The sequence below is a fragment of the Canis lupus genome, chromosome 18 (assembly GCF_003254725.2).
Source record: "Canis lupus dingo isolate Sandy chromosome 18, ASM325472v2, whole genome shotgun sequence".
NCBI lineage: Eukaryota > Metazoa > Chordata > Mammalia > Carnivora > Canidae > Canis > Canis lupus.
In genome coordinates this window covers 18,072,211-18,088,969 of record NC_064260.1, presented here as the reverse complement: position 1 = coordinate 18,088,969, position 16,759 = coordinate 18,072,211, and the positions used below count along the sequence as shown (strand labels likewise).

The 16,759-nt window shown below is 41.4% G+C and overlaps 1 protein-coding gene across 1 annotated transcript in view; it reads left to right on the top strand.

Annotated features, from left to right (window-relative positions):
- Nucleotides 1-16,759, top strand: part of MAGI2 (membrane associated guanylate kinase, WW and PDZ domain containing 2) — a 1,104,679-nt gene that overhangs the window by 1,006,181 nt on the left and 81,739 nt on the right. The gene's annotated exons all lie outside the window — the stretch shown is intronic.

Sequence of the window (16,759 nt, the reverse complement as noted above, 5' to 3'; positions counted from 1 at the left end):
CAGTATAGACTATTAGTCTCTCTCTGTCTCTGTCTCTGTCTCTCTCTCTCTCCCTCTCCCTCTCTCGCTCCCTCCCTCTCTTTCCGCAAAATGGCCATTAGTAAGCCCATAGTAAAAGTTAGCTATTGTAAATAAAATCTGGAGTTCATTTTTGCCCTCCCTCTTTGTCCTCTAAATTAATACAGAAAAGCTGTGGTTCTTGGCTTCTGGAGCCTCAGGTTCTTAGGCTAAGCTTCACCTACCACTTGCTCCCGAATAACTGAATGAATCGGTTGTTCCTACCACCCAGTCTACCATTTCTGTGGTTTTCATTCAAGGAAAATGAGTCATCCACAGTGCAAAAGTAGGAAGAACATAAATCAGGTCAATTTTTCTCCCTCCCTTCAGAATTCTTTGACAACAGGGAAGTATCCAAGCTGGATACGAACCCAGGTTGGGGCTGACTCTCGAGATTGACAGCCCCTGCCCTAAGCCAACACCAGCCTCCTCTGACCCCATCTGCATAGAGTTTTAGGTTTAGCCCTCTTGGCTTTCCTAAACACAAAAGGGTACTTTCTTAACATGCTGCAAAGCCAACTCATAAGAGGTTAAATAAACCAAAATCTTTGTAGTACAGGTGAAAACAACACAGCACGAAGGCCATGAGTGAAGTGACCAGACCCCTAGGAGAGAGAAAAACCTGCCCACACCCACAGTGACCTGTGTGGGTTCCAAGCGGTGGTCACATTTTTTTTACAAATGATCTAAATGGCTGCTAATACATACAATACTCCCAAGGCATAGAAGCCTAAATATGGAAGTCCTCTTATGTAAAAAGAACATTCTTTCTTAGAGAATTCAAGCCAGAGCAATAGTTCTCTGCTGGGTCCCTGGCATCAGCATCACCTGGGAACATGTTAGAAATGCAAATTCTGAGCCCCACTGCAGACACCTACTGAATCAGAAACTCTAGGAGTGGGGTCACAGGATGCGTTGTGTTACACACACACACACACACACACACACACACACACACACACCGGTGAATCTGATGCAAACTGAAGTTTGAGAACTTCTAACTGAGCCAGAGGGAAGCTGACTCCACACAGGTATGACAAAGATAGGATATGTGTGGCTCAGGCTTTGTTAATTCCCCCTAGGTCTTGTCTAAGGAGATTTTCATCCTGTTCCAACAGTTTACCAGAGGTTTTTAAATACATGTAAACACAGATTTACAATTCTGTAGGCAGGTGCTCAATTTTATGAAAGATGCTTTTTCTTCTGGCAAGTGATAAAAATGAGTCAACTGGGTTTCAGAAAATGGTATTTTAACTTCGTTTCAAAGATTATAAAAATAAGTAATATTTTATAATTGTCCGTGCTAGATTTATAGAGCAACCTATTCTGTGTGCAAGCTATCTAAAAGGGCTGGTTATGGCCAGTTTTAGATAATACAGGTTAGTTCATTGGGGTTATTATATATAATAATTCTCAAGAAAAGGAACCACTGTGGGGTCACAGAAATTCCGTGGATAAAATTTTACTGGTTGATTTTTATCTCCAATCTTTAAATTCAGGCTGGGAACTTAGCAGGGATGGATGGACTGTTTTATGCTCTTTATGGATTATATTTAGCACTCGTTTTCTCACTCATGGACCAGTGGAGGATTTGTCCAGGGACTAACTGCATGTCAGGGAAAGAGACAAATTCACCATGTTCATATTATCTACTGTCAGATTTAGGTAACTATTTTGTATCTGCATAGCTGTTCTTCATCATAGCACATAATTAAATCAGATCTTGTTCCAGTGTTTATGATCAAATCATTTAAGCTAATGTTTCCTACCTTCATTTGTGCTTATCAGTAATTGGCAATAACCTGTAATTCACAGATGCATTTAAATGATTTTGGCAAGGACTAGGATCGATCAGTATTTGCATGATTCAGTGGATTATTTTAAACTAATGCATAAACTGGATGATATCTAGGTTACCAATTTGAAAACTTTACAATACCATCAATTAGGGACCTGTTTTTCATTTTACGTAAGATCCTCCCCTTGATACCACTGCGGCCCAGATACCTACACAGATCTTAATTATAAGGCAACTCTGCACTCCATGGGTGTTAGGGCTTGGTTGCAAAGCTCTAAGACTCCTAAGAAAAATAGGTGGACAAAGGATTCATGGGCTATCATTAGAAATAAACCCAAGAAGTACAGAAGCTAGCACCAGGTTCTTCCCAGCCTTTAAAACATCCAGACACGTTTCTCCTTATTGATGTGATTCCTTCACCTTCAGTCTTAATCTATCATTTCCTCTATGTACAAACTAAACACACACCCACTTTATGATCAAATCAATGTGGAAAAGATTTTTCCCCCTTTTTCATGATCAGAAACAGAAGGAAAAAGCCGGGTAATGATCTGATCATAGCTAGATATCTAAGATGAAACACAGCATAATTAGAATTGATGAAATCAGAATTACTGTGAAAGAGCTGGATGATTCTGAAAAATCATTTCATGTAACAACTAATGAATTACTAGGCCCTTGGGTCAGGGATGTAAATAATAGCATTTTTGAACACTTAGTTAATGCACCAGATGTTAGCCTCTGCACCTGAGACTTCTCCTGGGTCTTTTATCATCGCCTTAGTTGTAAGACAGTGGTGGCATATGCCTCTTTAGTACTACAAGAAAGTCAGGTCCAGTGGTGCCAGAGAAGGTGGTGAGCAAGGGTACAAGGATATCCGTCTCACACTGGGGATTTTAAGAAACAATGGCACATAAATATTTTTAAAGCATGTCTGGGGTGCCTGGGTGGCTCAGTCAGTTGAGCGTCTCTTGATTTCGGCTCGGGGCATGATCTCAGGGTTGTGAGATCAAGCTGAGTGTTGAGCTCCATGCTGGGCATGGGACCTACTTAGGATTTTCTCCTTCTCCCTCTGCCTCTCCCCACCCCCCTTCCGTGTTTGCACAGGAGCACGCATGTAAATGCATGCTCTCTCTCGCTCTCTCTCAAAAAAACAAAAAAAGTAAGCAAGCAAAACATAATCTTTAAATGCAGAAAATACAGGGAAAAGAAAATAGAAACATAACCATCATGTCTGATTGATTTTTTTTCAGTCATTCGGGAAGGCTAACGTCATAAGAAAAACACAAACGGCATTCAGATTTTAAAGAAAAGTGTAGGAAATTATTAGAGATTATCAATGGCTATGTTTTAAAAAGAAGGATGTTTTAAATTTGTAAAATAGTCTAATAAAGTTGAGAGTAATAAAGTGTTTGTACTGATGAACAAATATCTGATACCAAGTTTTTAGGGACACAATTATAATTTAAAACAGAAAATAAATAGGAAACACGGGCAAAGAATAATGAATATACAGAATAACTTACTGGTGAATCAAGGGATCTTAAGAAATCAAGAGACATTTGGAGGAAAGCATAGTATTTCTAATTACATAAATAAAGTCTGACAGTCCAATTAAAAGAGAATCTGAAAGGAGAACAAGTTTTGCTCTTGAAAAGGTAAAATATTTTCCTGTTTCCATAAAATGTAATTATATTCCCCATTTCCATAAAACATACTTTCTATTATAAAAAAGAACATCATTTGGGACACCTGGGTGGCTCAGCCATTGACGTCTGCCTTAGGGTCAGTGTGTGATCCAGGGTCCAGGATCGAGTCCCACATCAGGCTCCTTGTAGGGAGCCTGCTTCTCCTTCTGCCTGGGTCTCTCTCTCTCTGTCTCTCATGAATAAATAAATAAAATCTTTTTTTAAAAAAACATCATTTTTTAGCTTCACCACCAAACAGTTGTATAAAAATTGTATATGCCTTTTTAGCATTGCATGAGCTTATTTATAAAATGGCTTACCTTCTTGAAACCCATATGCACAAGTCTGCCTACAGTGGGCCTCAGGCTGACCTAAAAAATCCTTGGTAGACTGAACAATGTGCAAAACAAAAAATACTGCTTATCTATCTTTTTCTTTCTTTTAGCTTGTATTTAAATTCCAGCTAGTCAACCTACAGTATAATATTAGTTTCAGGTGTATACTTGTAATGATTCAACACTTAACATTTAACACCCAGTGCTCATCACAAGTGAACTCCTTAATCCCCATCACCTATTTCACCTTCCCCATGTCCTTCCCCTCTGGTAACCATCAGTTTGTTCTCTACAGTTAAGAGTCTATTTCTTGGTTTGCCTCTCTATTTTTTCCCTATGATCATTTGTTTTCTGTTTCTTAATCCCCACATAGGAGTGAATCATATGACGTTTGTCTTTTTCTGACTTATTTTGTTTAGCATAATACACTCTAGCTCCATCCACATCATTACAAATGGCAAGACTTCATTCTTATTGATGGCTGAGTAATATTTCATTGTATGTATATGCACCACATCTTCTTTATCCGCTCATCAGTCAGTGGACATGTGGGCTCTTTCTATAGTTTGGCTATTGTTGAGAATGCTGTTATAAACATCAGGGTGCATGTATCCCTTCGAATCTGTATTTTTCGTGTCCTTTGGGTAAATACCTAGTACTACAGTTGCTGGATCATAGGGTGGTTCTATTTTAAATTTTTTGAGGAACCTCCACACTGTTTTCCAGAGTAGCTGGACCAGCCAGCATTCCTACCAACAGTGTGAGAGGGGTCCCCTTTCTCCACATCCTCCCTGATAGCCGTTTTTTTAATGTACCCCATCTCTTTCTGTGATCTAGGCATGACTAGCCTGTGACTACGGAATAAAAGTTTCTATTTTACATATTGTTTTTATTAAACATAAAACCATTTAGAAGAATATTTGTAACATATTTAGTAGGTATAAATACTAAAAATGATTCACGCACCCATAAACCCGTAGACCTGCTTAAGAAATAGAATATGACCAATCTCCTCTGACAACTTCCCCACACACTCCAGCCCCCAGAAAGCCACCACTCTAAACAAACACTTATAATTTCTTCCAGTTTTACTACATATCTGTGTATATCTCAACTATAATATTTAGTTTTGCACACTTCAGGAATGTTATAAATTAATCATATTGTACATGTCCTTCTCTGTGGTTTGTTTTTTATACTTTATATTCATAAGGCTCATCCAAGTTGATGCATGAAGCTATAGTTCACTTATATTAACTGCTGCAAATCATTCCATTGTATGAATATGCTACAGTCTCTAGTAATTATCCATGGAAATTTGAGATTTTCCATGTCAATGGACATTTTTTTCAGCTTTTCATAACGATTATAATCCTTATGTGTATTTTCTGCTTCATATATGGAAGAATTTTTCTAGACTAGACTATATAACTAGGTGGGCATATATTTAAATAAAAATATTTTCCTAAGTATTATACAAATTTTATACACAGGTGAACAGTGTAAGAGTTTCCCCGACTATACATCCTCATAAAACTTGTATTTCAAGCTTTTAAATTCTCATTCTGGTAGACAGAAAAATGACACATCATAGGTGTGAATTTGTGAATTCACACATAGGTGTGAATTTGTAATTTCTTGATTAAAAATGATGTCCATCATCTTTTCTTATGTTTATTGGCTTTTTGTGTTATCTCTTACATACAAATGCCTATTCATCTATTTTCCCTATTTTCTGTCGAATTATTTATTCTTTTCATATTGATTTTGGAAGTGTTTCTATGTTCTTGGTGATGGTTTTTCATCGATTGCTGTATTACAAATATTTTCATCCAGTTTATGACCTGTAGTTTCACTTTCTTTATGATGCACTTTGATAAATAGAAAGCCTTAATTTCAGTGTAATTGACTGAATAAACCCTTTCTTTCATAGCTTCCTCTCTCTATGTCATCTTTGAAGAATTATTCCCTAACTCATATTCTTAAAGATCTCTTACATCTTTTTCTAAAAGTTATATGGTTTTACTTTTCATTTCTAAGTCTTTAACCACCTAGAATTGATTTCTCTGTGTAGTATAAGAAAGAAACCCAGTTTTAGTTTTTCTATGTGGTTAACCACCTGTCACAGTGTCATTTGCTGAATGTCCCCTCGTTTTCCACCAATCTGCAATGATAGCCCTATAATAAATAAAAATTCTATAATCAATGGTCTGTTCATAGATTATTTACGCTTTTGTTCTGTTCTATTTGTCTATGCCTGCATCAACACTATACTTATCTACCTTTTAATAAGTCTTGACTTTTGATAGAGAAGCTGCTCATCCCCTCATCCCCAGTCATACATTTTAATTCTTCAGGAATATCTGGATGTTCTTGGATCTTTCCCCTTCAATATAAATTTTTAGAACTTGCTTGTCCTATTAGGATTTTTATTGGAATTGTTTAGAATCTATAAAAATGTGGGAAAACTGTATAATATTTATAATCTTTATAATATTGAATCTTTCTATCCATGAACATGATATAATCCATTTATTTAGGCTTTCCATAAACTGCTCAAAGGTTATAGTTTTTTCCATAACATACCTGCAAACATTTTGCTAGATTGATTCTAGGCACTTGGTTCTTTTATTTTTATATAATCTTCTTATATAATGTTCTTATATAATTCTTATATGATGTTTTGATTTGCTTTTTTTTTTGAGAAAGAGTGTGTGCATGCATGTGTGAGCATGGGGAGGGGCAGAGCCGGAGAGAGAATTCTAAGCAGGCTTGCTCTCAGCACAGAGCCCCACTCCGGCTTTATCTTATGACCCTAAGATCAGGACCTGAGCTGAAATCAAGAGTCAGATGCTCAACTGACTGAGCCACCCAGGTGCCCATATATATAGTATTTTTAATGTAATATTAAGATAAAGTGTTACCAGTGAAAAGAAAGAGAACTGATTTTTGTATGTTGATCGATCGTATCATGCAAAATTACTAAACTCATAATTCAAATAATTTATCTGTAGTATCTCTAGATTTTCTAGATAGGTAAACACATTTTCTGCAAATTATACTGTGTCTTTCTTTTAAGTTCTTTTACTTTTTTTCCTATCTCACTGCACATGTTCAACTTCCAGTGTGACTCTAAATAGAAGTGGTCAAAGCAAATACTCTTGTTCTAGTTCTGATCTTACAGGGAATGCTTTTAACATTTCACCACTAAACATAATGTTTAATGAGTTTATATAGATAAGCTTTATCAGATAAAGGATGTTCCCTTCTATTATCAGTTTACTAGAGAGTTTATTTGGAATTCATGTTGAATTTTATGTACTAATCTATATCCATGGAAAGTATCATATGATCTTTTTTCTTTAACATGCTGATTTATATGCTTAATCATATTAATGGGTTTTATGTTATTATCACTCATGATTTCCTTAGATAAGCCCTACTTATTCATGATGATCCTTTTATGCATTGCTCAATTCATTTTCTGATAGTTCCTTTAGGATATTTGTATCTTTGTTCTTGAGTGAGAGCAACCTGAAATTTTTTCTTGTAGTGTTGTTGAATGATTTTGATATTAATGTTATTCTAACCTTATAAAGTGAGAAGGAATCATACTTTCTGTTGTTGTCATTGTTGTTGCTGTCTGGTAAAGCTTATATAAGTTGAGAATTGTCCTCGAATGTTTGGTAGAATGCACCTTGAAATCCACCCAAGTCTGATGTGCTTTCTTCATGTGAAAATTTTAAATCACTAATTACATTTCTACAAGAACTAGGGTATTCTTATTTTTTATTTCTTTTTGGGTCAATTCTAATAAATTATTTTTCTAATAGTTGGCCTATTCCGTCTTAGTTTCCAAAGTATTTATAATATTATCTTATTATATACTTAATTTCTGAAGGATTTGTTTTTATGTCCCCATCTCATTCATTTGCCGCTGTTTATTTCTGCATTCTTTGATTTATCTTTATGAATCATGCCAGAGATTTGTCCATTTTCTTATTCTTTTACAGAACCAGCTTATATATTTGTTCTCTTGCTTATTCATTACTGGTTTTATATTTAGTATTTCTCTCCCTCTGTTTTTTTTTTTTTTTACCCTTTTGTTATTTTTATTGCTCCTTAAGTTGGATCAGTAATTCTCTGCTTTTCTTCATTTCTATGAATAATATATAAATTTAAGGCTGTAGTTTTGATATGTAGTATGTTCATGATTTTAAGTTCTAAATATATTTTAATTTCTACTATGATTTCCTCTTCGACTCATAGATTATTTAGAAGGTGCTCTTGTTTTTGTATTTTTAAATGTTTGGGGATTTTCTGGTTACTATTTATTCTTGATTTCTAGGGAGGCCTTGCCCCAGCTACAGCCCTGCCTGAGAACCACAGACAAGGGGCTAAGTCTGTATGCTCCTAAAGCCCTTGTCATGCACTCATGCTGGGTTCTGGGCAGAGAGAAGCATGGTGTCCTCCTTACCCTCTGCCACATTTTGCCACCTCAGCAGTACAGAAGCTCTGCTTGGGCCCACAGTCTCAGAAGGAGGGAAGGATGGTCTCAAATTCATGTGTCTGCAGAGGCCAGGCAGGGAACATGAATGTGTAAAGCATGGAGAGCCCTGGCACTTCTGAGGAGCAGCCACTACGAGCCCTGGTCAGCTATTGATCAGAGGTGATGCTTGCTTCCTCCTTTTAAGTCTTCGACCTTTCAAGAGAAAGCAAAAATCCATATTTTTAAAAATCAGCCAGAATTTTTTTAAATGTTCTTGTTTAATTTTTTAAAAAGTGTGCATGTGAAACAAAACAAGTCTGCAGGCCATGTGTGGATCAAAGCTACCTTATTTTTGTCGCTGTTGTAAACAGATATAGGGCAAGAAGAAGGTAGAGTGGCTGTGGGCAGGGAGGCTGCAGCAGTTCCTACAGCAGCGGGTGTGGGTCCCAGTGCAGCCAGTCAAAACTGTGCGAGCATGCTCCGCGTGCTATTACAGACACCACTGAGGCAATGTTCGAAATGCCTTAGAAATGGGCTTGCTGAGCAAAACCTGCGTCAACTGCTGCTCTTATGCCTCACCTTTGTATCTGAAATTTTAAGGGTGGTCTTCATTCCCAGGAAACTTGTTTTGGTGGCTCAAATAGATTTCTCTGGGTTTGTCATCTCCGGCCAGAGGTAAGAGGAATCTACTCTGGGTTGGGGACACATTTAGTAGTACGCAGGTTCCTAGTGACCGCTCCGGAAGGATCCTATCTGACTTTCCCCGACCAGGGCTGCTTGTCGGGGCCAGAGGTGAGTGGGCCTGCCAGCAGGAGGCTCTGCGGGACTCTAGGGGAGCAGCCCTCCACCTCTTACTCCTATTCCGCCCTTGACCCTGAAGGGCCCCACACCGTGTCTTGATTTGATGCGCCCTTGGATCCGGAGAAACAAAGCAGCAAGGCTGTCTCCCTTAGCAACAAGAGACTCTCTCGCACACACTATTTCCCAGGGGAAAAAAATGGGTAAAAATAGCCATATACACCCATCAGTGGGTCTGTCTCAGTCTGAAGTCTCTGGTCACTGACATTCACTGAAGAACTGGTGCACTTTTCCTGGAGTCTCAGGATCGAGTCCCACATCGGGCTCCCTGCATGGAGCCTGCCTGTCCCTCTGCCTGTGTCTCTGCCTCTCTATGTGTGTCTCTCATGAATAAATAAACAGAATCTTTAAAAAAAAAAAAAAAAAGAACTGGTGCACTTTGCTTGCTTCCAGTTGGCTCATGCGAGATATTCTCGTCATCTCCAGCCCACTCCGTTGCTTCCTTACCTTCCTTACCCTGAAGACCCCTAGGGGGAAGTTTCTACCTGTCTGTTGGACTTCCTGGTCCATCCCCTATCTTGTTCCCTTTCCTCTTGCCACAGCCTGTTTCTTCTTTGTAATGAAATAGGGGGCAGTAAAAAGAGCAGGAGCCTGGCAGGTCTGACGTTCCTATACTGGCTCAGCACCTCACTGGCTCTCTAACCCCGACCTTGGACTAGTTACCCTGTCAAGAGCTTAGAGCTGCTCTAGAGCCTCAAATGCCAGCCTCCTGTGGGTGGGCGAGCGGGAGGAAGTGTTCTTCTCCCGGCCAGCAGGACCAGCTGGAGCAGCTCTAGCACTTCACAGAATGGCAGCATATCCCCATATCATGCAAGTTATTTTTTTTAAGATTTTATTTATTTATTTATTTATTTATTTATTGTTTATTTATTTATTCATTCATTCATTCATTCATGAGAGAGGCAGAGACACAGGCAGAAGGAGAAGCAGCTCCTCGCAGGGAGCCCGATGTGGGACTCGATCCCAGGACCCTGGGATCACGCCCTGGGCCAAAGGCCGACTCTCACCCGCTGAGCCACCCAGGTGTCCCATCGTGCGAGTTACTTCACAGAGTCCATTTTACTCTTCTGTTAAATGGGAATAATCTTTTTCTAGGAAGGACAAGGCATCTACTTCAATATTCCTGCGTTTCTTTCTATTCTTTCTCCCCCTCCTTCCTACCGAGGTCTGTGTTTCTATTAAAATTAGCCGGACTCCAAGCCCAGAGATACCGAAGGCATTTTTAAGGAAGTGTGTATGTCAAGAGGTTATGGAAGCTTCGAAGAGCACATCACCTTGCATTTGCCCCCACCCTCCCACCCTAGTTAGATGAGCTCCTTCTCAAAACACAAATCTGATCTATCGCCCATTGCATAAGACCGTTCTGTGGCTCCCCCTTGCTTTCAGGGCAAAGATGGGTGCCCCAAGCAGGCTGCCAATGCCCTGGGTGCCCTAGGCCCTGCCCCCCTCAGGCCGGGCTTCCCAGGCCTCCCTCTCCCCCCGGCTGACTCCCCCTTCTCACGTCCACTCAGGCTCCGCATCCTCCGAGAAAGCTCCTCTGGGCCTCGCACCAGGCCACCCCCGCCTGTCAGCGGCTGCTTGTGGCCCTCTGTAGCCTGTGGCCGCGGTGCTGACTTCACGTCCCGGAGTGTGGCCACGTCAGGAGAGCTGACCGAGCACAGGAGCCAGGCCCCTGAGCCCCCCCACCCCAGGCCCGGGGCCTGCCTGCTGCTCCCGGCTGCCGAGAGAACGTGTGAACGCCAGCCTTCGGGGGGCAGAACCCCGGGGGCCAGCTGTGTGCACCCCGTGGGGCAGGCCTCAGCCACCCGAGGATGACCTGGGTGGTGTTCGGTCGGTGTCCCCCCCGGGGCCTGGCCCTAAGCCCGCCGTCCTCCCCGGAGCGCATCCCGTCACTCCGGATTTGGCAGGGCCAGTGACACAGTGGGCCTGTCGTGCCTACCATCCTTTAAATGCCTTTAACCTTAGACTAGGTGACATTTCGCAACTTGTTTTCCTCATACGTACACCCCCAGTCACCAAATGTGAATGACACGGTAGGAATAGGAGTGGAAGAAAAAAAAAAGGGAAAAGTAAGGGCAAGAGGGACATAATGAAGAACTTCAAAAGCATGAGGGATGCAAAACATGACAGGATGAAGGGTTACAAGACAGGGGCGCCGGAGCCTGTTCCAGAAAGTACACAGGAGAGCAGGGCCATCGGTCGAGGGAGGGGAAAGCCAGAGCTCAAGAGAATATTCCAACGTGGCAGAGCTGAGCCCGTCAGTTCAACGTGGACAGACGAGCTAAGGAGGTTGATGAAAGCGAGCGTGAGGGGCAGGAGACAGCGAGCGCTCGGGAGTGGAAAGAGCAGTCCAACGGCCGAAATAAGACGGTTGCCTGGGCCTGCGTAGATGGTGTCTGCGGCCCCGCATTGCAGAAGATCACCCGCTCCGTCGTTCATCGCCTCTGGGTGCTGACACTGAGTAAACACCGAAGGCTCCTCTCTACGTAACCGTTAGCCTCTCCCGTGTCCCCTGAGCCTGCCTCACTGAGGCGCCCAGTCGTCTGTCAGCCGCCACCGTGACCCACCCTTCAGATCGTCTGCAAGTGTGAGGTTTTCTGCTCCCCGCCTTTTATGACAGGCAAGAAAAACCTCTCAAAGAGATCAAATCCATTACCTTTTTCTTTCCAGGGCCTGACCTGTGAGCACTGTGCTAAATGAGTTACATGCGTCCCTTCCGGGAATGAGGGAGAGCGTTGTCTTGATTGGAGAAGGAAGCCACAGGGAGCAGAGCTGGCTCCGTCATCAGCGTTGCCTCCCTCGTCAATCATGCAGGGTTCATTATCCCACGGGGGCGGGGGGGGGGGGCTCCATCTCTTTGCCCGGTTTCTTCTTCTATTGGATGCCCAACTTTGAACCATTTCAAAAGCAGCTTCCCATGAGGACTAGTTAAAGGTCTGGTGAGGAATCAAAGGGTTAGTGTTAGGATAGCGCCTTGGTCGGAAAAGACAGAGGAGAAATTGAATAGATTAGAAGTGAGGAGAATCTTTGCATTTTAATTACTCATGGCTTCGGTTTGGGTTTGGGTTTTGCCCTTGGAAAAGAATGAGAAAGTTTACAAGCCACCGCTGTGATCTGCCAAGCACATTTTAGTGGCCTCTTCAATGAGGGGAGGACTTGTGAGGACAGCTTCCTCTTCGTATTGAGCCATCATTGCTCTGCCTTTATCTGAGAATAAGTCCAAATTTCTCCCCTCTTCATTGTTATAAAAATGTCTTCCCTGTGTTCATGCAGATTAGCCCTGTGCTTGAGATCCTCTGTCATTGCATCACCCCCCCAGACCTAAGGCTCTGGGTGCGGGCGGCCTGGAGTCACGCAGGTGCCCCGTGCCCCACTCAGTTCTCTGTTGTAGTCAGAACAGTGGCCATGAAGCACACCTTGATCCTGACGCGCCAGGATTGGGTGTGCACAGCAGAGTGACTCGGAGCATGTTGAGAGCTGCGTACTCTATTCTTGGAATGTGATTCCCAGGCCACTCATGTTTCTTGCTTGGGTGCTCCTAGAGTGTTGCCTCCTTGGCAATCCAGCATCCTCAGACCCTGGTCCCGTCTCCCCCTGCCACTGCTTCCTAGCATCTGCGCGACTGAACAAAGTAATGACCTCTGCTCTGACCTGTGGAACATGGCTGCCTCCTTCGCCAGGATGAAAAGGTCATTACTGTATCTGACTCCCGGGTGCTTCAACTTGATGAGATACTTGTTTTTCAAATATGTACTTCGTCTCTCCACTGGGATCCATCACCTCTCCTTGATCCTGCATAAAACAGCACAACCTCCAAGGCAGGCTTGTCTCATTTTTTGGTCAACTTTGGGGTGTAGGGGCTGACTTCCCTCCTAAATGCCTAACCCGAACTTCCAGCTGCCTGTTAAATGTCCAAGGCACTCATTTTCCATTTCAAACCAGCCACCAGTTCCTTAGTGTCTCATGCCCTAGTGTAATTATCTGCCAAGAGGATGATATACCACTAGTCTTTAGGACACTGTCAGCAATATTAGTCTTCTTGCGGGAAGAGAGGGAGACTCCTAAACCTATTAGCATCACTTTGCTTTGTATGAGACCTTGAGAGAATGATTGAGCCCAGAAAGGGAAGTTAAGGTCAAATGTACGTAAGCAAAGAGAAGGATTAATGAATATTGAATATTGGGTCATTTTCAAATATTGCCTTCCTAGCTCCAGAGGGAAAACTGGGAGGAATATCAAAGGGAATTGGGGAGGAAGCTGCTGAGGTGACGCTTGCAATTAGCTACTTAACTTGGGAGTGTGCTCAGTCCTGAGCAGAGCTGGCCCGAAGGAAGCCGGCTGCTTCCGTCTGGTCTTTCTGGAAATGGACCTGAAGGAAACTTAAGTCAGATCCCAAATTAGGCATTTCCTCCTTTCATTCCATTGCAACTGCCACAACACCACCCTTCCTCTTTGTTATCCAGAACTATTCCAGTAGCCAGATGGGGTCCCAAGGGTATCTCATTTCTCCCATTTATGCTCCATATACCACCACCAGAATTCTATTCCTGAATCACAAGTGTAGTCAAATCACTTTTCTCCTCAAAAGTTTTCAACGACCCGCCTTTGCTTGTAGGCTAAGATCTAAATGTGTTACGGCTTGGCTTTGATTCTGGTTTTGGGTTATTGTTATTATTTTTTTACCATGTATGCCTCACACCATATACAAAAAACCAATTCTTGATGGATTGTGGACTTAAATGTAAAAGGTCCAACTTTAAAAGTTATTTAATTTACCAACATACAGAATGGGTGACGGGCACTGGGGGTTATTCTGTATGTTGGTAAATTGAACACCAATAAAAAATAAATTAAAAAAAAAGAAATTGTTTCCTGCCTTGTTAATTTTCCCCATTCTCACTGGTGTGAGGTGGTATCTCATTGTGGTTTTGATTTGTATTTCCCTGATGGCAAGTGATGCAGAGCATTTTCTCATATGCATGTTGGCCGTGTCTATGTCTTCCTCTGTGAGATTTCTGTTCATGTCTTTTGCCCATTTCATGATTGGATTGTTTGTTTCTTTGGTGTTGAGTTTAATAAGTTCTTTATAGATCTTGGAAACTAGCCCTTTATCTGATATGTCATTTGCAAATATCTTCTCCCACTCTGTAGGTTGTCTTTGAGTTTTGTTGACTGTATCCCTTGCTGTGCAAAAGCTTCTTATCTTGATGAAGTCCCAATAGTTCATTTTTGCTTTTGTTTCTTTTGCCTTCGTGGATGTATCTTGCAAGAAGTTACTATGGCCGAGTTCAAAAAGGGTGTTGCCTGTGTTCTTCTCTAGGATTTTGATGGAATCTTGTCTCACATTTAGATCTTTCATCCATTTTGAGTTTATCTTTGTGTATGGTAAAAGAGAGTGGTCTAGTTTCATTCTTCTGCATGTGGATGTCCAATTTTCCCAGCAGCATTTATTGAAGAGACTGTCTTTCTTCCAATGGATAGTCTTTCCTCCTTTATCGAATATTAGTTGACCATAAAGTTCAGGGTCCACTTCTGGATTCTCTATTCTGTTCCACTGATCTATGCGTCTGTTTTTGTGCCAGTACCACACTGTCTTGATGACCATAGCTTTGTAGTACAACCTGAAATCTGGCATTGTGATGCCCCCAGATATGGTTTTTTTAAAATTCCCCTGGCTATTTGGGGTCTTTTCTGATTCCACACAAATCTTAAAATAATTTGTTCTAACTCTCTGAAGAAAGTCCATGGTATTTTGATAGGGATTGCATTAAAAGTGTATATTGCCCTGGGTAACATTGACATTTTCACAATATTAATTCTGCCAATCCATGAGCATGGAATATTTTTCCATCTCTTTGTGTCTTCCTCAATTTCTTTCAGAAGTGTTCTATAGTTTTGAGGGTATAGATCCTTTACATCTTTGGTTAGGTTTATTCCTAGGTATCTTATGCTTTTGGGTGCAATTGTAAATGGGATTGACTCCTTAATTTCTCTTTCTTCAGTCTCATTGTTAGTGTATAGAAATGCCATTGATTTCTAGGCATTGATTTTGTATCCTGCCACGCTACCGAATTGCTGTATGAGTTCTAGCAATCTTGGGGTGGAGACTTTTGGGTTTTCTATGTAGAGTATCATGTCATCGGCGAAGAGGGAGAGTTTGACTTCTTCTTTGCCAATTTGAATGCCTTTAATGTCTTTTTGTTGTCTGATTGCTGAAGCTAGGACTTCTAGTACTATGTTGAACAGCAGTGGTGAGAGTGGACATCCCTGTCTTGTTCCTGATCTTAGGGGAAAGGCTCCCAGTGCTTCCCCATTGAGAATGATATTTGCTGTGGGCTTTTCATAGATGGCTTTTAAGATGTCGAGGAATGTTCCCTCTATCCCTACACTCTGAAGAGCTTTGATCAGGAATGGATGCTGTATTTTGTCAAATGCTTTCTCTGCATCTAATGAGAGGATCATATGGTTCTTGGTTTTTCTCTTGCTGATATGATGAATCACATTGATTGTTTTACGGGTGTTGAACCAGCCTTGTGTCCCAGGGATAAATCCTACTTGGTCATGGTGAATAATTTTCTTAATGTACTGTTGGATCCTATTGGCCAGTATCTTGTTGAGAATTTTTGCATCCATGTTCATCAGGGATATTCGTCTGTAATTCTCCTTTTTGGTGGGGTCTTTGTCTGGTTTTGGAATTAAGGTGATGCTGGCCTCATAGAACAAATTTGGAGAGGATGCGGAGAAAAGGGAACCCTCTTACACTGTTGGTGGGAATGTGAACTGGTGCAGCCACTCTGGAAAACTGTGTGGAGGTTCCTCAAACAGTTAAAAATATACCTGCCCTACGACCCAGCAATTGCACTGCTGGGGATTTACCCCAAAGATACAGATGCAATGAAACGCCGGGACACCTGCACCCCGATGTTTATAGCAGCAATGGCCACGATAGCCAAACTGTGGAAGGAGCCTCGGTGTCCAACGAAAGATGAGTGGATAAAGAAGATGTGGTTTATGTATACAATGGAATATTACTCAGCTATTAGAAATGACAAATACCCACCATTTGCTTCAACGTGGATGGAACTGGAGGGTATTATGCTGAGTGAAGTAAGTCAGTCGGTGAAGGACAAACATTATATGTTCTCATTCATTTGGGGAATATAAATAATAGTGAAAGGGAATATAAGGGAAGGGAGAAGAAATGTGTGGGTAATATCAGAAAGGGAGACAGAACGTAAAGACTGCTAACTCTGGGAAACGAACTAGGAGTGGTGGAAGGGGAGAAGGGCGGGGGGTGGGAGTGAATGGGTGACGGGCACGGGGGGTTATTCTGTATGTTAGTAAATTGAACACCAATAAAAAATAAATTAAAAAAATAATTACCTACATAATACAAATTTAAAAAAAAAAGAAATTAAAAATAAATAAATAAAAGTTATTTAAAAATATGACTTTAAGATAGCAAAGGCTGTCTTAAAGCACAAAATGATCACACTAACACCCTTCCACTTAAAGCACAGTTATGTCCCCAACA